Raw genomic sequence first — 22,611 nt, forward strand, 5'->3', positions numbered from 1 at the left:
AACGGAGCGAGGTTACTCCACCGGCCTCGCTCCGTTCCCACGGCTCTCGGCCCCGCCCCTCTCGTCACATAAATTTATATATTTTTTGTCTTTGTCTGAGAGCTAACTGGCATTATAGTTCTTCAAACAAATAAAAAAGTCATTAAAGGAATAGTTAAACCAAATCTGAAAATATGCTGACAAATTAACTCACCCTCAGGCCATCCAAGATGTAGATGAGTTTGTTTCTTCACCAGAACAGATTTGGAGAAATTTAGCATTACATTACTTGCTCACCACAATGGATCCTCTGCAGTGAATGGGTGCCGTCAGAATGAGAGTCAAAACAGCTGATAAAAACATCACAATAATCCACAACGCAACTCCAGTCCATCAATTAATGTCTTGTGAAGCGAAACGCTGCATTTGTAAGAAACAAATCCATCATTAAGACATTTTAACTTTTTAACCATCACTTCTGGCCAAAATCCACTGTTGTCCTGTCATATCAAAATCCACTGACATGCTTGCTTAGAACTGTTTTTATTTGTAAACTGTGCTTAATCTGTGCATATTTCTCTCCTGATTCAGAAGAGATAACTTTTTCACTGGAGAAAGCAATATTATGGATAGAGGACTCATATTTTAGCCGAAAGCATTGGCATTACATCACTTGCTCACCAGTGGATCCTCTGCAGTGAATGGGTGCCGTCAGAATGAGAGTCCAAACAGCTGATAAAAACATCACAATAATCCACAAGTAATCCACACCACTCCAGTCAATCCATGAATGCCTTGTGATGTGAAAAGCTGCGTGTTTATAAGAAACATATCCATAATTAAGGCGTCTTTAACTTCAAACCACTGCTTTCGGCTAAAATCTATCCTCTAGAGGATTAGTTTGGCTCAGCCAGCGAATTGTCCTCTATCATCTCGTCTGAATCAGGAGAGAAATGTGTGGATCAACACCATTTAGAAGCCAAAACAGTTCAAAACAGTTCCAAAACAAATATGTTGGTGGGTTTTAATGTGAGAGGACAGTAGGGGATGGACTTTTCACCGGAGGAAGCATTATTACGGATTATGGGCTTGTATTTTGGTCAAAAGTGACGGCTTGAAGTTAAAACATCTTAATAATGGATTTGTTTCTTACAAACAAGCTTACAAAGCTTTTCGCTTCACAAGATGTTAATTAATGGACTGGTGTCATGTGGATTATTGTGATGTTTTTATCAGCTGTTTGGACTCTCATTCTGACGGCACCCATTCACTGCAGAGGATCCATTGGTGAGCAAGTGATGTAATGCTAAATTTCTCCAAATCTGTTCTGATGAAGAAACAAACTCATCTACATCTTGGATGGCCTGAGGGTGAGTACATTTTAAGCAAATGTACTTTTTGGGTGAACCTTTCCTTTAAATGATTTTAGCTGTTGTATAGGTCAGAATGTCCATTTTGCACCTCAGAAGTGTACATCAGGCGTCATCTCCTATTTAGAAAAGATATGTACATTTTCCAAGACAGAATACCTGTCAAAACTGTCATACATAATTCATCACATTTGCCATATCTGAGCATGTGAATGTCTTGTAGTGTCAGTCTGTTTGATTTGAAATGATGTGATGTCCGAGCCAAAGGAAGTCAGGTTTGGATAAATGGCATCCTGGAGGTGATTGTAACACCTAGATTTCACCTGACAACTGGAGATGTTTATGTTGATCCACACATATGTTGACACCACACAGGGCGGCTGAAATAACACACTGCGTTACACCATCACTGTATCCTCAAATACCTTTGAAGATCTTATTCATCTCAACAATTAGCGCCCCTGCAATGTGATCATTTTCCACTCACATCCTCCATATGGTGTGAAACTGATCTATAATCTGAGGTTGTGGCGTTAAAATCATGAATCAGCATGCACATCCTGTTTCACTTCTGTAATGTGACGTATTTCAAAATGAGACAAATTAAGACTGGCTAAATAGACCGTGGTGACTAGCCAATAGGGATGGGATTGTAAAGAATTTTTAACGGTTCCAATAATGGTTCTGTTACAGAACAAATGGAAGAAAAATTCCAAATTCCATTACCAAATCATGGCAACACTTTGATAGTCAACTTTAGACATTTGGCTCGACTTTGCAACTACTGTACATGTCAGCTACCAGCAGTGTTGCTAAGTCTGTGGTTTTACCTTGGAATTGGGCTACTTTTACACTGTTGCCGTGGGTTGTTTTTTAAAGGTGGGGTAAGCGATTTTGATAGCTCCGCCTCACACATACATACGCAACCCAGGCAACAATTAGTTCTGTGAAACAAAGCAAAACCAATGTTACACCGTGTCTACACCGGACGCGAGTGGCGCGGTGCGACAAAATACTATAGAACTCATTATAATCAGTGATGCTGTCTACACCATAGATATATATACATATCTATGGTCTACACTGGATGTGTCGCGGTTGAATTAAATGTGTTAAAAGCTTTGAAATAATATTTTCTTGGAAAACACACTCCACTAATCTTTATTTAGAACTTCAAAAAATAAATTTTTAATAGTGCACAGTAAAAGGTTTACACCTAAAGGATAGTTTGAGTGCTTATGAAATAAAACAAGCTTCTTTGGAGGCCTAACTGAGACCCAACATTTGCAAACAAATGCAAAAAAAGTCTTCAAATCTCCACAGGCATCATCTAATTTACAGGGTGCTCAGTCTGATCTATTAAATCAGTCATTCCTAAACATTCACAGCAGTACGATATATGAGGATTTGTTGAGCTGTATCCCTGATGTGCAGATATTGCAAATTTCACATGCATATTTGTAATGTTTTATCCATTTTCTTGTTGATAACCCCTGCACGCTCCACCACAGGAAGCCGGGTGATTAAAGGTGTTTATCAGCTGGAGTGGACGGTTTGCCAGCCAGCCACAGCGCATCATAAGATGCATCGTTCAGAGCGGAGTTCAAGAGCGCTGCTGATCCACCACGCAGGCAGCGGCGACGGCGAGTGAGGTTGACACAGCATGGCAGACCTGTTTCACTGATCTGCTTCAAAATCAACAAATGACTGGCTGCCAAAGCCAGCGCGATTCCCCCATGAAGACTGGAGGCCAGCTCTACCGAGGTACTAATATTTCAAACTAATGAGGTTCTGCACGACTCGTAATTATACTTGATATTCTAAAGCAGCTTCTGTTGCCCAGGGTCTTTCATAGGATTGCACTGCTAAAAATGCGATTTGTAATTAGATCTGATTAAAGAGAATCCTTCTTATGCACATTCTTTGAAAATTATTTTGCTTTTTTAAATTTTTTTATTTTTTTATTTTGAAGTCTACATTATTCTAATAATGTGTATCATGATGGGTGGAGCTACAGCTTCTATCGTCTATCTATCTATCTATCTATCTATCTATCTATCTATCTGTCTATCTGTCTATCTGTCTATCTATCTATCTATCTATCTGTCCGTCCCTCCATCCATCCATCTGTAAGGACTATAAATCATCCAGCTTTAAAGCTTTTCAAACTTTTACCCAAACTGTACCAGTTTAACATGGTTTCACAGTTTAATCTGGTTACACAAACCAGATGGTTGACCACCTTAAACTGCAATAACCAGTTGTTAGGACCATCATGAAACAACATTAGGTCAGCTAGAAACCTACTACTATGCTCCTACTAAACCATCAGCTTAAGATGGATTTTAAAGAAGGGGGATGGCTTACTCACTAGGACAGAAGATTGGAAAAAATTACTCGCATCCTGATATATCATGCTGGTATTGTAACCAGCCATAACTGTGATCCTGAATATGTCATACATGCACAAACACATCTTACTGACACACACTTGACGTGTCTCTGTGGGAGCTTGTGTGTCTATTTGTTGTTCTACAGTACAATCACAGTAGTGCTTGTCAGCACACACTCTCAAATTAACTCCAAAAGCTGTTGGAAAGCCGCCCCCTGCCATAAGACAGCTGCTTCCCTTGGGAGCGTCTGTGTTTGCCCTCGCTAGCACTGCCTGCCGCGAGCCAGGTAGCAGCCAAAGGGGTGCGCAAACCCTGATCACATGGTTATGTCACTTGCTACCTCAAGCTCAGTATCTGTACTTGCTAGTTCCTTCTCTTTCTGCATGATTGCAATGCATGAGACATTTCAGTTCTCTGCCTGCATGGATAGAGTACTAACACCGAAGGGTCAAAAAGCAATGTGACATTGGGTTTTTATGAAGCGAGTGGACGGCCATGCCCAGAATTAACTACTGTACATCGTTCACAGCTCTGCTGTCACTTCCTTCTCACTGTGTGCTTTCTTAATGTCGGCCACAAAATATATTGCTGATATTTTCTTGTTAGCTGTTATATACAGAGAAATATATGGTAACATATTTCATTCACTTTTTTATAAATAGTATTTATAAAATACTACTAACAAATGCATAATGTAATCTTTAACTACACATTGTCACATGAATGATCAGTCAATAACTACACTGATTTAAATCACAGTAAGTTGTAAACTGATTGATTCGCTAACAAGAATGATTCATGTTCAGGAATCGGATTACACTGATTGTGCTATAAGTTTTTGATTCACTACAAGAAACTGGCTCAAAAGAGTCATTCACTGAGGAAACGGACAATCCTGTTACTTTATATCCAATATTTAAAGCTAGCTCTTATATGTACAGTACAAAGAAAATAGCCACAGTTCAACCAATGTCTGTTTTACATGCAGAAGGTCGTGTGAAACCTTTTTCATGATTCATTTTTGTCCTTAGGAGAAATTTCTTTACATATGTGAATACATTTGCATTTCATGTATGTAATGACACTTTTATCCAAAGCAACTTACAATGCATTCAAAGTATACACTTTATATCAGTTCATGCATTCCCTGGGAATCGAACCCATAACCTTATGTGAGACGTTGTCATTCTGATCAATTATATTTTTGTATGTTTATATATATATATATATATGTGTGTGTGTGTGTGTGTGAGTGTGCACTTAATGTAATGATATTCATAAAAATGCAATGACATTGATTGATATACTTTAAGTGCGGCTTAAAGGGGTCATATGATGTGATTTCAAGTTTTCCTTTCTCTTTGGAGTGTTACAAGCTGTTCGTGAATAGATAAGATCCCTAAAGTTGCAAAGACTAAAGTCTCAAACCCAAAGAAAGATTCTTTATAAAAGTTAAGACTGGTCCACGCCCTCCTAAAACGCCTCGTTTAAACACGCCCCCACATGTCTACGTCACGATGTGGGAAAATTTGCATAACGCCACCCAAATGTTCACGCAAAGAAAGAAAGTGTAACTTTGATTCTCGCTGTAGTATTAAATAATGTTCTTTTTAGCAACATCATATGACCCCTTTAAGTGTCCAATTACTTTAGGGGCCATTGGAGGTCTTCAATAATGGTAAAACTCTCTGCAAAAAGATATTTCCAGTGGACAAAAGCCATTTACTTCAACAAAATACACATCAAATTTCAAAACCGGACCAAAGATGACAGCGTCTGCCTCAGTAGCCTTGGATGACTCCATGAGTCCTTTGAAAACCAGAGAAATGCCTTTAGATTGGGATCCAAAGCCCTAGAGATCCTCCAACCCAGTCACAATGAATCTGAATTTCATGTTGATGATTTAGGTGCAAGGTTATTTTTTTTTATTCCTAGACACCCCCTAACACACACTCCAGTCAGGCAGCGCTCCCGGTCTACTTATGACCTTCTCCGCAGCCATATTCTTCACAGCGCGAGAACACAGCCCTCAGCGAGACGCGGCTTCTCTCTCCAAAGTCTCTCCATGCTTTGGCGCTTGTTTAAAAATTCTCACCGAGACAAAAGATGGATTAAGTAAAGTTGCTTCAAATCCTCGGCAGGCGAGTTAAGGGTTCTTCCTGAATAATGATGATAAATATATGCTTTTTTCTCCCTCAGATTTGATTTGCGATGAACAATGCAGCAGTTTCTATTCCGCCGTTCCTCCCAAGTTAATATTTCTACAACAAATTCTCCATCCATGCACGACGACCCAACTCAGTCTTGAAAAACAATACTTAATTTTACAAGTCCCTGTAGCTTTAACTACAACGTGAATTATTAATCTTCCACAGCTTGCGAAGTCTTGTTTCAAAGCTTTGTATTTCCAGAGAGAGAGGTGGAAAATTTAATCAAACACTAAGAAAGAAGAGTCTGAGGGGCGCTTGGAAGGGTGCACAAAGTCTTCAGAGACAAACTGTCGCTGTGAAAGGAGAAAAAAGGACAAGCCTGACCTATGCTAGCATGGTTGAGCTTCACCTCAGGTGAGTTTCTGCAGCATGCGTCTCACGTTGTCATGTTGCCACCACAGTACCACATCTGTATCCCTCACTCTCTCTCTCTATCTTTCCTGAGGCCTGCTCATGAAGGGAAATGTTATATTTAGCTGACCAGTATTTTGTTTGTTCACTGGATGTAACGGTGCCCTTGGAAGACTGCCAGATTGCTGCAGAGCCCAATCTCTCTCTCTTTCTTTTTCTATTTGTCTCTCATATATATGTATACATTTATAAATATATATTTGATTGACTGCCTCGAACCTTTTAGCGCACGACAGCTGATTTATTGTGACATTGCCACCCAGAGTGAAAATGCCATGTCCAAAAGTACCAAGTTGACTTCACATTGCACTTCCAAAATACTAATAATCTTGTAGAAGCATCAAGAGTTATCAAAGAAAACTGCATGCTCATTTAATCCTGTCAATCATGAAACACCTTGGGTGTATTAATACTGTACATTCATTACCTTTATTAAAATGCCTGTTCACCAAAAAAAAAAAAAATTATAATCTGCCATAATTTACTCACCCTCAAACTCTCTTCCATCTGTGGAACACAAGAGAAGTTTTGAAGAATGATTATGCTGCACTTTTCCATAAAATAGAAGTGGATGGAGACCAAAGACAATCAAGCTCCTAAATGACAAATAAGCACCATAAAAGCTTTATGAGAGTGGCCAATATAAATTATAAGTCTCAGTCATTGTTTACTCACCCTCAAACCCATACATCTTTTTTTTTTTCCATCTGTGGAGCACAAAAGGAGATGTTTTGAAGAATGATCACGCTGCTCTTTTCCATACAATAGAAGTGGATGGGGACCAAAGACTTTCAGGCTCCTAAAAGGACAAAAAAGCACCATAAAAAGCATCATGAAATTGGCCAATACAACTTGTGTGTTATATTCCAAGTCTTCAGAAGTTTTGTTTACAAAAGACATATCAAAACATACCAAAACGTTGTTATTCACTGAATATCTTGCCTTGACATTTTTGGTCTCCATTCACTTTCATTGTATAAAAAGAGTAACGTTTGATGCTCCTTTAGCTTCTTTTGGCACATTTTTCATTGCCAAAGCTAACAAAACAGAATAATTGAGCATGTTGTGCCTGAAATGTCAATTATTTTCATATTAGTCTGAAATATAAAATGTATTTTTGTACACTGTATTATATAAAATGGCACTGACTTCACTTCTGTGACAATTCATCATGCTATCACCTCAGCAAACCAGTTTACATGTGTCTGACCCAAGGATTATATCAAAATGAGAATTTATGAAATCAATATTTGCCATGTTGTTTTATCTGACACATATTTAGATAGTAATGAGCTCAGCTCACATCAGATTCGGGCCTAATCGGATACATTACCTTGGCAAAGCTTCTGCATGCGTGGGTGCCGCGAATCCGTGATCCTGGAAGGTTTCACCATGTAAATGCGCTTTAAGGGTCTTAAACGGCATTTGTTTTTTGAAGACAAATATCCCGAGCAGTCATTCAGGCTTCAAAAAACCCTGACCTACTTCTAAACGTGGACATACTCAAAAGGAAATAAGTCAGTTCGTGTGTGATTGTTGTCTTGATTACAACGTAAAGTGCAGTCAACCAGCTGCCCTGGTGGTTTCTGACTCAAATTCTCTGTGAATGAGATTACTCTTCCCAGAAAGCTTTTGTGCACTCAATATTCGTTTTCCATATACTCACATGTCTTTAGCAGAATCTCTTCTCTTCATGTGAGAGATTAATTCGAGCGGACAGGAGTGAACAGCATATTTCATATTTTCAAAGGCTGCAACACACAGCAGCGGGGTGGCCACCTCTGCTCTGGCCTCGTCTGGTCGCTGGACCGCGTTGGCTTTTATCAGCACAATCTGCTCCCGTGTCCCTCGTGATGAGAAAGCACCTGGCCTCCAGTTGGTGAAAAGCTGTCCAAACCAACCGGCGTTCACCGGTTTGTGGTCCGGACCTCAACGGCAGCACCCACAAATTCAATGTCGCCGCCACTTGAATACAAAACCTCAGCGGCGGAAAGCCTCAAATACAAACATTTGACTGTTAATCATTACGAAGATTATTTCCGAGGAAGCACTCAGATTGAATTTGCTCATTTTAATTGGATGTATGGAATGCAGCTCACATTTCCTAAACAAACAGAGGGAATTGAGCTTTGCCATTTTCCGAGTGCAATGAGTCTTATCGTACATCAACAAAAAGTGCAATGAGGAGGAGCTGTAAAATCATTTATGTATTCATAGAGAATTACTCAACCTCTGCTACAATGTTATCTTACTCTGAGTGTTAGTGTGAAAGCCCCAGACTGAGAAACGTTTTTGGACAAAAATAAAAGCAATATAGAGTTTTTTTTTACAAAAATCAAAAATGTTCATTTGTGTCTACAAATGATAGACTAAAATGACCCTAAAAGCACCAATACCTGCTGCTAGCATAATGGAGCTTAGTGAAGTTTCCTGCACTACACTGTAATTAGATTTTTATTTTTGCTTTCCTCTGCCAACCTTCTTTGCTGGTGTCATAACGATTAACTGGCAAGAGAGCTTCTTCAACACTGACCTTTAGACAATGTTCTCACAAGTTTGAATTTGTCAGCTAACAATGTCCTACAGTGGATATAAAGTGCATGCAGCATAGGAGAAGTCATTTTTTTCTGATTAAAAAAAAAATTATTTCCACCACATCTCTATATGTACTGTGTTGAAGAGTATTATGTAGTGGAAATGATATTTTAAACCGTTTTGGGATATAATTGTGCCTGGTGTTTAATGAATATGAAATACACAAAATAATACGTAATAATAATAATAGTAACTTATAATAATTTAATAATAATTTAACATTTTAGCATATTTTGACCAAATTACAGCTTGATATGTAATAATAATAATAATATTGTTTACAACGATAATATTTTAATATTTTAACAAGAATATTTTAATTTTATTTATTTATGTATTTTGTGCTCAATTCGACCAAATTACAGCTCGTTTGCAAATGATAAACAATAAAATTATTCTGTTCAAAGGGGATTTTTACCTTGATTTTTCACATCACGTTTCATCATGGTGTCTCTTCGTAACCAAGTAAAGAAACTAAAATAAAATAAAAATGTAAAAAAAGATGGTATTAGCGGCTAAATTGTTGGTTATTGTGTAAAATGTTTATAACTGAATGGCAATTTGTAATGGGTGTAAAAATTACAATCATTTTCCCACAATAAATAAAATGGTTTATTTCAATCTTTGCGATCAAAGTTCAAAGTTTAAAAAATATAATAATTAGTATTTTTATCCAAATTTATTTTCATATTTTAAGATTGAAGGTCTGGAAAAAGGGACCTTCAATAAAAGGGAAAACAATAAAACAGCAATAATAATTCAGTTTAATGTGTCCTTCATAAAACAAAATCTGTTGGTTTTAATAAAAATCAACCCCTGAAATTCTAAAAAACATCCGTAATTGAACAAACACACATTTATGTGCATCATACATCTGCAAATGGCGGTGTCGCTAAGGTTCCGTGGGCGGAGAATCGCCGCCTCCTCAAGTTGCAGCTTATCTCAGTCAACAGACTGCGGCGAGTCTGACAAGCAATTTTGTCTCAGCCCACGTGCACTCCTTTATCTCCGTCTTTCTTTCCTTCACCCTCCTCTTCTTCTTCAACAGCTGTCCAAACCGAAGCACCCCTCAGCCTCTTCATCACCCGCTTACGCCAACTTTGCGCAGCCAATTAGCATGTTGCAATCCCAATCAAAACAACGGTCTGTCAGCCTGTAACAGAACGACACCCGGTTACTCTGCCTCCATAATCCATACGCCTGAGAGTTAAGCTTTGACAGTACAAGTGTTGTAGCTGTGGTGATATCCCTGTGTTTGTCTGGAGACTTTCTGTACGTCTTACTATGCCAACATACACCTCGACTCTCAATACAACACAGAGACTATCCTATATAGAGCATTCCGGAATGGTAATCTGTGAATTGGAGCCCCAGGGCAAATTCATTAAGTGTGCTATTGCTTTGTTCAGCACAATTTTTGTATTGTGTTCATTTACTCTATTAGGCTTAATATAGTTGTTGCTGATTTGGTGGAAATAGGACTAAAATTAAACTTGACTGCTATTAGCAAAATTAGCAACAAGCAAGGGACATTTCCATAGTGTGCTTAATGTATTGTTCAATGGCCGTTGTTATTATTATTAGCAGGCATCGAGCAGCCAAAGGCTTTCTGTCACCTGCAAATGAAGATGTATGACACCACATTTCTCCCCGTTCAAGTAGCATTGTGGACTCTCTGGAAAGTGTTTTTCCACCACAGCTTCATTCTGTATTCATTTCAGTGTACAAAAAAGGAAAAACATCTGCATAGGGTGAAGGGCTTGTCATTGGAGGACGAATGAGGAAATTATTTGCATAAGCTGTCTCAGCATTAGCTATAAGATGGATTTTGCATCACTAGCTTTGTGATCCCTGACTGTAAGAGTTTCTCTGAGATACCAGACAAGATGAGACTCTTTTAGATTTGATATCCAAAACTGACACTCACCAGATGCAAGGAAAACTTTTTTTTTAAGTTGAAAGACTCTAAAAAAATAAAAGTAATTTACTGGCATGTATGTTTCCATTAAGAACTTTAGATATACATGGAAACTTTCCATTGCACCAAAGGTTCTTTATAGTGGACAAAGGTTCTTCAGATTATTAAAAAGTTCTGTTAAGTGGTTCTTTTAAGAACCTTTCCAATTTAAAATAGAATTTAAAAATTACTATTGTTTTTTTGTTTGTTTGTTTTTTATCAGAGATAAACAATGTGAAAAAACAAAGAGATAAAAAATGTAATTCAATTCATTTAGTAATAAAATGGGAGTTATTGATTGATTTGTTCATAACACCAATTCATTTAGTAACAACACTTCTGCACTGAAAACAAAAATTGGTGTACAATTTTCAATTGCTAGTAAATTTCATAATTTAATTACAATGAAAATGGCAAGTAACAGATTAAATAAAAATGAAATTTTGAAGTAGAAAAACTGAAATAGTATTTTCTTCTTAAAATGTAGTTGTAACACCCCTGTGGACTGTTTGTTGTGGTTTCTTCCCCGTTTGTTGGTTTAGCCCGTTCAATCATTAGTTAATTATCCTCAGTGTGCTCACCTGTCTGCCCCTCGTTATCTGCCCTATAAGTTCCTATCTCGTGTATTCTAGTATTGTCGGTTATTGTGAATGTTACCCTGAGTGTGTCTCATCTACCCAGTGCACTGTAACAAAAAAATTAAATTGTAAATAAAACAAAACAAAGATTATTTCAGTTTCTTTTCGTTGCTCAGAGTCACACAATGGTTTAATATGCGTTGGTTAATTTGGTAATAATTTTGTATAAGTGGAACAAAAACAGACAACGTAACTGGCAATATTTTATCTAAAATGTCAGTTACTTAATATTAGCTTTTTGTTTATTGAACTGCTGTATTACAGTAATATACAAGTGAAGACATGGATAAATTGGTTAATATATAATGTTAGAAACAATAACTGGCTCTGTTTGCCACAAATATAAAAGGGAAATATTTCTTTGTCATAGGGACACAACTGTTTCATAATGAAATACTGCAATATATAGTTTCATGGCCAGTAAGAAGAATGTATGGCCCGTAAATGTTCTCAATTCAGTCAGAAAGTAATTTTTTGACCCAGCTTAACTCTTTCTATTATATATTCTGCTCTGTGTACCAAGATGGAAAGTAGGATGTAACACACTGGAGAGACAAATGGGCAAGCCAAGGAAGCGCCGCAAATGATTTTTCAAAACAAATTTGTACATCAATTCGTTCCCTGTTTTTGCATCAGTTCCAAGTCCATATCATGACTCAGCCCACAAGCAAGCTGTCCACGTCTATATTTGCACTGACTCAAAAGCGTACCGTTAAGTGGGTCACATCTTAAGAAACTTTGGCCTGCTTTGCCAGTTGGACCCATGGTAATGGGCTCTCCATTAGTGCGGTCACGTGTTGTCAGCATTGCACGGGCCAGTGGATGGCAACAAGGGACCAAGAGTCCCCTCTCTACATATCCAATCAGCTTAAACTCTGAAATAATAATAACCAATAAGACTTTAAAAAAAAGAAAATATCTCAACATTTCAAAGTGTGCTCCAATTTACCTAGATAATCAATATGAACTCTGAAAATATCTGTTATATTATCTACTTTATACTCGTATTGCATATCAAAAATATTCTCATTTGCGCCTATATTTATATTTCTAAGGATTGTAGAAGAAATATCAAGCAAATGCTTAAATGAAACATAAATGTTGCTCCAGAGACGTAATGGAGTTCTTCAAAGTGCACCCTAGGAAAAATAAAATTCTTGCGGTGGGAATGAATATTTGCAGTTGATGAAGAAAATGAGACAGAGCCAACGGATGATTGACGGAAACATGACAGCATTGTAACACAAGAACCGTGTGGAAGATGGCCTGTTTGTGTGTTTGCAACTCCTTATTTTGTCCTGCCTGTTACAGGACTGCCAGCTGTGCCGTGCTCCAGTTTTAAAAGCTGAAGAATAGTCTCTCCAGAGAGCAAAACATGCAGTCTTAGATGCAGGAGAGGAATGGACGCCCACTTTCTAGCATTAATGCACTTCAAAAACAGTTTGGATGCATTAACCACCTCTGGTTAATATTCTGAATGTGTGGTGACCCCAATAGAGCGCTGCATAAAAACTCCCTCCCAAAGCCACGGGTGTCTTTTTTACGATTCATTCTTGGAGCAATCAGGCATCTCAACCGCTGTGTCTATTCTGTCATTACTGCTTTAATAAAGCGTGAAAGTGGCTCGCTCGCTCACCTTGAGTGTGTGAGCACGCATGCGTGTGTGTATGGGAGGGGTGAAGAGTGTGTCAAGTGTCCGCTGCTGTGTGTCAAACTGACTCACCAATCAGGAGAGGAGGTGGATTAGTTTGTTGCTGTAGCAGTGGGCGGACTATCAGAGCTCCTCGTGCAGTCACATCATCTCTTTTTCTCTGTGCATGTCTGAAACTCTTCAGTGGGTCCTTATGCAATGGCCTAAAAAGCATACAAGTCACTGTTAAACATGTATGAATGCCATTGCATGCCATTGAAAACAAAATATCAAAACAAGTGGAATTTATTTTTAACAAAGGTATTTTACCAAAATCACGTTTCTCAGATTTGGCCTGCATTTCAACTGACTCAAGAAAGTACAGTCCAGGTTACTACGTTACTAACAAACAAACATGGTGCATAATGGTCTTGATTTTTGAATGTGCATAATGGTCTTGATTTTTGAATGGTCAGAAGTTGAATGAATGAATGAATATCACAATCATGAGCTGGCTTTTTGAAGTTATTTAAATATTTAAAAATTATTATGTTTTATGTTATACATATATTTTAACAAATATTACATTCAGGGAAAAATAAAGTGTCTTAAGTATATGTACAGTATGAAAAAAATAGGACATTTAAAAAATACATATATTTAATTTTTATTTTCATTTACCATCATGCAATTATGAGCTGGCTTTTGATTTTTGATTTAAACATTATATATATATATATATTACAGTTAATTTCAGATGAATAGAGAAAATAAAAGTGGCTAAAGTACCAGTGCATTGTGGCAAAAAAATATATCTGGGAAACGTGCCATGTAGTTTTGTTTCATAAATCTATAAAAAAAAAATCACCTTGTGGGTTTAAATCAACTGCACAATTTTGCTCAGAAAAGTGAAATTAGTTCTGAGAAAAGCTCTAGTGCCATTTGTTTGAATTTTAAATGTAGCTTAACCGTCCAATAATGGTTTGCGCCACTGTATTGCTCTGCATGTGCAAACCTTAGCAAGAAATAAGGACAGAGAGGAATAATCACATGGCTGTTCTCTCTCTCCAAGAGTTTTGGCTGTGAATCAAGCCTCCCCAACACACATTCTCCCTGTCTCTATCTACCTAAACGCCTGCTCTCTTGCTTTGCTAAAAGAGCGCTCCCAGGGGGCTCAGCGTTGTCTGGCTTAGGGGAGAGGAAACTCGCTGACTAGGCCGGGTATGACGCAGGAGGTGGGTATGTGGCGCTTGGCTCATGGTGCTGCTTTGATTTTTTTCTCTCGTGTTCCCTGACTCCCTCTGGCCGTGGCCATAGAGCTCTGGGAGATGTGAAGGGTGATGAATGGAAGGGTTTGTGTTTTGGGAGGAGCGGCGTTCCCTCCTGAAACCTTTCAGCAAGACGTGCCATCACTCATGGCTGGCTGGCCAGGAAAGCCTAATCCCAGGTGCTGCTGGCTGGTGATTTTCAGCCAGTTTTTTGGCAGACTGCTCAACACAATGGATAATAGAGTGTGATAAAAAAAATTAAAAAAAACAGGACTCAGTGGTTGAGATACATTTCTCCTCCCATGAGCCTTTGTATTTCTGCTCAATTCAATGTAAAATTTAACTCTACAAATAAGCAATGGATCAATACAAACCAGAGGGCAAAGTTTGAACCAATATTGAGTACAAATTCAATAAATCGAAAGCCTATGCATTTATCTTCACTGTGTTCAATCCTTTGTTGGTGTTCAAACAGCATTCCTGTCAAACCAACCTGAACCACTCCTAAAACCAAACAGAAATAGCAGGTTGATAAGAAAAATGAATTTTTATTTATTTATTTGCTCAACAGTTTGTGAGATTTCTTTCTTAAACCCTAAAATCTAATTGGATGATAAAAACATTGTTGCAGGATGAACAAGGACGTCCTACTATGCAATTTAATGTGTACTAAATGCAACAAAAATAAAACGAACAGCCTAATTGGATCATATTATGCATATTCTTCTTTTAAATTGCACTGCTTTTATCTATTTAATTTCACTTAATTAAATGTTTAATGCTGAATATTTATGTAATATAAAATATGTCAGTCAGGGTCTAGTATCTTTGATTTGTGTATGGCATCAAAAGATTCTTATGAACATATTTGCTATAATTCAATAAAAGGCCACTGACACTGATTAATCATGCTTCATTTTTTACAAATATCTTCAGTGTAGAATCAACAAAGACCATAACTGTTTCTAAGTTACCGTCATGTTATGAATTGTGCATACATATGTGACATGCTCATTAATTTTTAATTAAGACTTAGCAATGGGCGGAATCAGTGTGTCAACAACTTGTCACCCAACTTTACATGTATATAATATATATTTGATATAATATCTGGTTGAAAGAAACCGTGTTTTGACCCTGAATCCTTCATAGTCACTGTCATTTATATGGCATTGAGAAGCATGAGGGACACGACCACCTTCTTACTCTCCATCTGTCCAGTGTGTGATCAAGCGGCAAACTGCTGACTCAGCCTAAGGCGACGTCCAACTATAGCAGACTCAAAATAACTTGATTTGGGTCAGGTTGTCACACCTACAGACAACCTGTTTTTGCAGCTCTTATGAAAAGAAAAAAAAGGTTTAAATCAGCCTAAGCTGGTTTGCAGGTCTCTCAGCCTGGCCTAGCTGTTTTTTTAGTTGATCAAAAATGGTGAAAACGTCTCTAAAACCATCAAACCAGCCCACTGAGATTAAAAAAACAAAAAAAAACACTTTTCAGCAGGATGACCATACTCAGCAATTAAGACTAGAAGACAGGTGACAAATCTGTAATAGATTGAATTAGGATGCAAATGATGGAGAAATTTTACTTTGTGAAACTGATCTTACCTTGTTTGGTTTGGATCTGAGCTGGATAATGGCTTGTCAGTTTTTCTGTGTGAGAAGAAGCTCAAAACATCATGTTGGACGACATCAGAAAGGTCGGCAGAGCTATTAAAGAGAAAATTCACCACTGAAATTATGAGCTTTTGATAATAATTGCCTATCTATGCAGTACAAAGGCAAAAGGTTTTTGAAATTGAGGTTACATTTACATTACTAGAGAAAACAGAGAAAAAGGACTGTGGCGTTACCTATTGCCAAAAACGTCAACACACATAATTGTAGGCCTATGTACAGCGAGACCAAATATCAGTTTTCAGCTAAGGCTAGACAATAAAAAGAATGTAAGGGTATGTTTACACGACAACAATGTACTAAAAACAGAAAAGTTTTCCCTTCGTGTTTTTGAAAAGTTTTGCATAAACAGTTTTGCATGCCAGGCCAGTAGTGGGCGATGCCACTTTGTAAAGAAGCACTGCGCACATACCTAACACGTAATACGCATGATGTCACTTTTTATACAAATTAGCATTTTGTAGTTTATACAGAGACAATAACAGTATCATTTTCAAAAACTTGCACATTGAAACACATTTTCAAAAGTTTTCAAAATGCAGTAGTCGTGTAAACGAACGGCCAAAACGCATAAAAAGTTTTCAGTTTTTAGTTGAAAGCGGTGTCGCGTAAACGCCCACCCTCAAGTTCAAAGTTTATAATGGACTGGGTTTGATCTGTGAGCGTTTAATGCTATCCGATTGACTTTTGCTGACAAATAAACGGGAATATCTCGGTGCAGGTAACATGGAGAAAAAGTACACATTGTTCATTTACATACAATACTATCTATATAATATATAATACAAATACAATAAAAAGCTTGTTGAAAATAGGCAACAAGTTTAACTCAAGAAGACTATGTAAATGAAACTTACAACTAACAAGATGTCATCTTTACTGTATCTCCAATATACGAAAAAAAGGGTACAAAAGCTGTCACTAGAGAGGTACCTTTCAAAAAGGAACACTTTTGTATTTTATTTACCCCTAAAGGGTGCATATTAGTATTTAAAATGTACATATTAGTATCTTTTGAAAGTGTACAACCCCAGTTACAACCTTTTCATCTTTTTTCTGAAAATGTAGAACAACAGAAGATTCAATAATCTGATTGAAAGGATCGGTTGATCCTGAATCCTACATAGTCGCTGTCATTGACAGGGCATCGTGGGGCATCTGTGATTTGGCCACCCTTTTACACTCCATCTGTCCGATGTGCACTCGAGCGCCCGGACTGGAATATCACACGCCAAACTGCTCACTCAGCTTAACTGATCTGACGATTCGCATTTAGAGCCAAGAGGAACAACTGCACCTCTGCCTGGGATTCATCCTAAGGGATCAATTTCATTAACTTCCAATCTTTGATCAGTGAACGTAATGGCTCAGACAGAGAGATGCATGCATGTAACCTCTGAATCTTAATCAAGCGAAAGATCACCGTTCGAATAAACATCACCGTATGGGACATTTCATCCCATTCTGAGACTTACTGTATGACCGTAATACATTCTCACCAGAAGATCTCATCAACATTTCATTCATTTGATCATGGATATGGTGACTAATGCCTTCTTTTGTTAGTATGTTAATAATTCTCTCTATTGGCCGTGATGGCCGTATTACGGCCGTTCAACAGCCCCGCAGTCCCGTCATGCTTTAGCTTCAACAAACAGATTAATGTTGAATTGCAATTTCCTCGCAGTCACCTCGATTAATGTATCTCGGCATCATTTCTGCAGCTCAGCGGTATTGAACAGGTCAGATTATTAAAAAGCCATTTTGGCTATACATGAAGGTGATGTATGAGGTCACCGGCATGAAAGGAAACGTTTTAATGTTTAAGATCAACCGTGATACGGTTGTCTCTCTCTCTTTTATTCAGAAAACACACTGTGCCTAAATGTACATGAGCCATAGACAAGCCAAGTGTATATTTTGCTCATGTAGGCTGGAACAGAAATTGCATTTTGTTACTTCAAGTCCATTTTCATTTTCGGTTCTGTCAGGGAAAATTTTCCCGGGCGACATGATTAATTCATGCTAAATGAAATGCTCAAATGTAATACACCAGAATGAGACACAATGTCTCAAATGACATGGCGTAACGTGCTAACTGAAGTGCTTGAATCATTTATGGAAAGACACACTGTGGTTTCATACATTGACAAAACCTCTAATTCCTGACAAAGACCTGCAACATTCATCCACAGAGACTGACGAGACGTTGTTCAGATGAAAGATTCTCTTTGTCCTATTGAGATGGATGAGTTTGGGGGTATTGTGAGGTATAGCTTTAGCATTCAACAGGCAATGCCGATAAATTTAAATACATCACTAAGATTTGACTCTTTATTCTCCATCCGTCTTTTTCATTTGAAGCTCGACATGCTTCTTGATTTAGGCTGTGATGTGGCTGCCTCTCCAAACAGCCTCTTTATGAGCCTCAGTACATCATATTGATTTCTGTGGGAATGAGATTTGTTGCGAGCAGATCGCTCGTGCTGCTGATGCTGTGCTTGTCAGATGAAGGTGGTTGTGCACAAGGAAGGAAGGCAGAAAGAATGGAATCCCAATGCCAGGAACTGTAAATTAAGTTGGGCTGCATACTTGGCTGTATGGCGGCCGGCTACAGTCTAATGCTAGTTCCAGACAATAAACCTACTGTCTGAAGCATTTTGCACACAAAAATCGCAAGCACTGACTGAAATAACAAAGTCATATTTCAGTCAGTTACATAAGAATGTCCATAATAAATCTAAAAATAGTGGATTTTTTTTTTATTTAAAAAGGGCAAATCTACTTTAAACACATATGCCTTAAATGTACTCAAAAATATACAAGAATTATACAATAAAATATTTTCGATAGACCTTGAATTCATTATTATTTTCAAACCTCATCATTTAAAAAATATACAGTGGGTACGGAAAGTATTCAGACCCCCTTAAATTTTTCACTCTTTGTTATATTGCAGCCATTTGCTAAAATCATTTAAGTTAATTTTTTTTCCTCATTAATGTACACACAGCACCCCATATTGACAGAAAAACACAGAATTGTTGACATCTTTGCAGATTTATTAAAAAAGAAAAACTGAAAAATGCTCAGTATTTAGTAGAAGCACCCATTTGATCTAATACAGCCATGAGTCTTTTTGGGAAAGATGCAACAAGTTCTTCACACCTGGCTTTGGGGATCCTCTGCCATTCCTCCTTGCAAATCCTCTCCAGTTCTGTCAGGTTGGACGGTAAACGTTGGTGGACAGCCATTTTTAGGTCTCTCCAGAGATGCTCAATTGGGTTTAAAGGGGGTCTGAATACTTTCCGTACCCACTGTATATTATTTAATATATATTATAAATATGAATATATTTATTTTATATATTGATAACATAAAATACCTTTTTTACTATATATATAGTATAATATATATATTAAACTTTTATTTGATCAATTCATAAATATAATTTATGAATTATAGTTTGACACCTTGTGAACTACAAACAATTATTGAACTGAATTAATTGAAAATTGATCAAAACTTCTCTGCAATTAATTTAAATGGGGCAGTCATGTCCTAATTGTTAGAGAGTCGGACTTGTAACCCGAAGGTTGCGGGTTCGAGTCTCAGGTCCGGCAGGGATTGTCGGTGGGGGGAGTGAATAACCAGCGCTCTCTTCCACCCTCAATACCACGACTGAGGAGAGACCCTTAAGCAAGGCACCAAACCCCCAACTGCTCCCCGGGCGCTGCAGCAATATGGTTGCCCACTGCTACGTGGGTGTGTTCACTACTGTGTGTGTGCACTTGAATGGGTTAAATGTAGAGCACAAATTCCAAGTATGGGTCACCATACTTGGCCACACTTCACTTTAAATTTAACTATTATCATCAACTATTCCAGATAAACCTGTCCTTACACAACACTTAAAAACCTAAACAAACCGTTTCTGACCTTACAATAGCTAAATTAGTTGGTGAAAATGCTTAACCAACATGATCTTGCTGGTTAAACTAGTCAAGCATCCAAAAAGCAGACCATCCCAGATGTTAAACCTATACAAAACAAGGTAAACAAACACTTTCTCACACTTTTTTTCCCCTCAGCGCGGCAGTATTTGGCTTATACATTGTGTGCATGGTCGAGCAGGACACAAAATTAATTAGATCAATTATCCTCTCTGGAAAACGTTTAGTCAACATTCAAATCAAATTCAATCAGCCTGACTGAAGATGCTTGCTGCTCTTTTTTTCACATCATGGTGTTGAACGGAAGAGCGGTATTTATATTTTATATGCCCCTTTTTAATGTGATGCTACATGCAGGTTGCCAGGTGGTGTGGAGGTGTACAGGTGTGCATAATTCATAGGTTTTTTCTCTCTTATTTTTCTCTGCGGAGGAGGAAGAGGTGGATGGAGTCGTGTAGCACACAGAAAGTCCAGAAAGCATTGACTCCTGCAATAGTCCAACATCTTTAAAAGAGCAACACAGATTAACATGCTTATTTGTGTTTGAGTGACTGACGAAGCATTCAAACACATTGAAAGGCTCAGACCTCTCAATTATACATTCAACCGTCAGTGCTAATTAAAAAAAAGCCCTCTTTCCCTTTGTTGCACTTATCTTGTTCCTTCAGAATTACATGGCCTATTTTGTGAAGAATGACCTCAATATTTCATTCAAAAAGGTGAATGTGGACTAATTGGGTGTATTTATACAAGGCTATGACCTTTTAATGCACTCTGAGACCATACACAGCTCTCTTTATTTCATTCTTTCTTTATACGTCTATATTATCATGTGCGCACACTTGAAAAAGTGGTGCCTAATTTGGTTTCTTACAGGAGCCAATGGCTCTTTAAGTGATTTTTTATTTATTTATTTTGTCTGGAGCCCTGCTGTTGAGGGTGGGTCAGATTTTCAGAACATCGGGCTCAGACATTGCGTGTGAATCAGGAACGCTGTGTCACTACTTGCGCGTTTGCTGTTTATTTGTTTTTACGTGTATCCCCAGGACAACTCAATAGAAAGATTGTGTTTTGACGTGTCAAAATAAGATGGCGATGGTTATTTGAGACAGTTTTGGTCAAAAAAAAAAATGTCTACATGTTTACCTGAAATAGATGAGCTGCAGGTGTTCATCTTCAGAAAGTCCTTCCTCTTTGCTGCAATAAAAGGATGCATTTACAGGCTTGGTTTCGATGGGCAGTTGGTAAATATAAACTGAATCCAGCGCTGTTTGTGTAAAGCATGGGTGCTCAAACTCAGTCCTGGAGGGTCGGACGTCCTGAAGAGTTTAGCTCCTACCCCAATCAGACACACCTGAACCAGCTAATCAAGCTCTTACTAGACATACTAGAAATTTCGCGGCAGGTGTGTTGAGGCAAGTTGGATCTAAACTCTGCAGGACACTGGCCCTCCAGGACTGAGTTTGGGCACCCCTGGTGTAAAGCATCCTGTTTTACGGTAAATGTACTGTTTTACGCAGTGACAAACAGCTCCAAATGATTCAGTGCGTGAATTAGCTGTTCGAACGATTTAGACTGAATCACTGCTAATCTATGGAAGCCCGTTTCCGCCACTGAAAAAAAAAAAAAAAAAAGGTCGCTTTGCGTCCGGCGGTTCTTTGCCTCCACGTGGTGCATTAAAATCCTTTAATGCATGGCTAGCCGTTGATTATCCCTTACATATATTATGTATTTTTTTTGGCATGGAGCCATTCTCAAAAATGGCAGATTCCTGATTTACAATTCCTACATTTTCAACATGGTCATGCGCCAGCTGAGCAACTGCCATTGAGATGAATGAGAATAGCTTTCTCCAGGTATTAAAGACCTCCTTGATGTAGGTAGCAGACAGCTATGGGAGCTCATAACTTCTCGCTCTCTTTCTCTTTTCATGCTTGCAGAAGTTTGTGTGGGAGGCAGCCTGCCTTGTATTTACCCAGTCAGGGAGCTCCAACCTACGCAGGGACCTTGGAGAGAAAATGCCACACTTCACTGAGGTTCCATTTTCGGGGCTGATCATAAAGAGAGCTGGAGCGAGCCGCTTCACCTACTTTGACTTCCCTGATTACTGTACGCCACCGTGTTTTTTAAAGCATACAGAGAGATTTATGCTTTCTATTATATAGAGTTTTTTTTTTTTTATAATGCTTGATTTTAAGTATTTTATTTTCAGGCATAAAAATGAGAAATTATCATAACTGAAGCATCTTATCCACAGCACTAGAACAACTTAAAGCTTGCCCATCATGAAAGTATGCAAACCTGCAAAAATACATAAATAATAATGCATTGTTTTATGTTTCTCAGCCCACAGATAGAAACACTTTATAACCCACAAGGGTCAGAACTAGGGCTGCACGATAAATCGCATGCGATATTTAACGCGCATCTTGTCAGTAAAGTCGGTTCTGTAATCAGCGGTAAATCTCCATCACCTGCGGGCTTTCACATTGAGCAGCATTAACTACACAGAGCCGTTGTTTACTGAC

At 38.1% G+C, this 22,611-nt stretch overlaps 1 protein-coding gene and 1 long non-coding RNA gene across 4 annotated transcripts in view; one reads left to right on the forward strand and one right to left on the reverse strand.

Annotated features, from left to right (window-relative positions):
* The window catches only part of LOC107710117 (transmembrane protein 168-A-like), a 53,837-nt gene that overhangs the window by 22,066 nt on the left and 9,160 nt on the right, over positions 1 to 22,611 (forward strand). Inside the window, exons 2-4 of one of the 3 annotated variants that reach the window (XM_016514833.1) lie at positions 2,861 to 3,113; positions 6,140 to 6,306; positions 22,024 to 22,192. The gene's annotated coding sequence lies outside the window, so the exon portion shown is untranslated. The remainder of the gene's footprint in view (positions 1 to 2,860; positions 3,114 to 6,139; positions 6,307 to 22,023; positions 22,193 to 22,611) is intronic. The other 2 variants (XM_016514835.1, XM_016514838.1) reach the window with 2 other exon arrangements.
* On the reverse strand, positions 9,736 to 21,408 carry LOC107710118 (uncharacterized). The gene is made up of 4 exons (XR_001636559.1): positions 21,230 to 21,408; positions 16,062 to 16,163; positions 13,277 to 13,407; positions 9,736 to 10,111 (listed from the first exon to the last, which is right to left on the reverse strand). It is a non-coding gene; the product is annotated as an uncharacterized LOC107710118 (long non-coding RNA).

The sequence above is a fragment of the Sinocyclocheilus rhinocerous genome, unplaced genomic scaffold, assembly GCF_001515625.1.
Source record: "Sinocyclocheilus rhinocerous isolate Xijiao unplaced genomic scaffold, SAMN03320098_v1.1 scaffold1708, whole genome shotgun sequence".
Lineage (NCBI taxonomy): Eukaryota > Metazoa > Chordata > Actinopteri > Cypriniformes > Cyprinidae > Sinocyclocheilus > Sinocyclocheilus rhinocerous.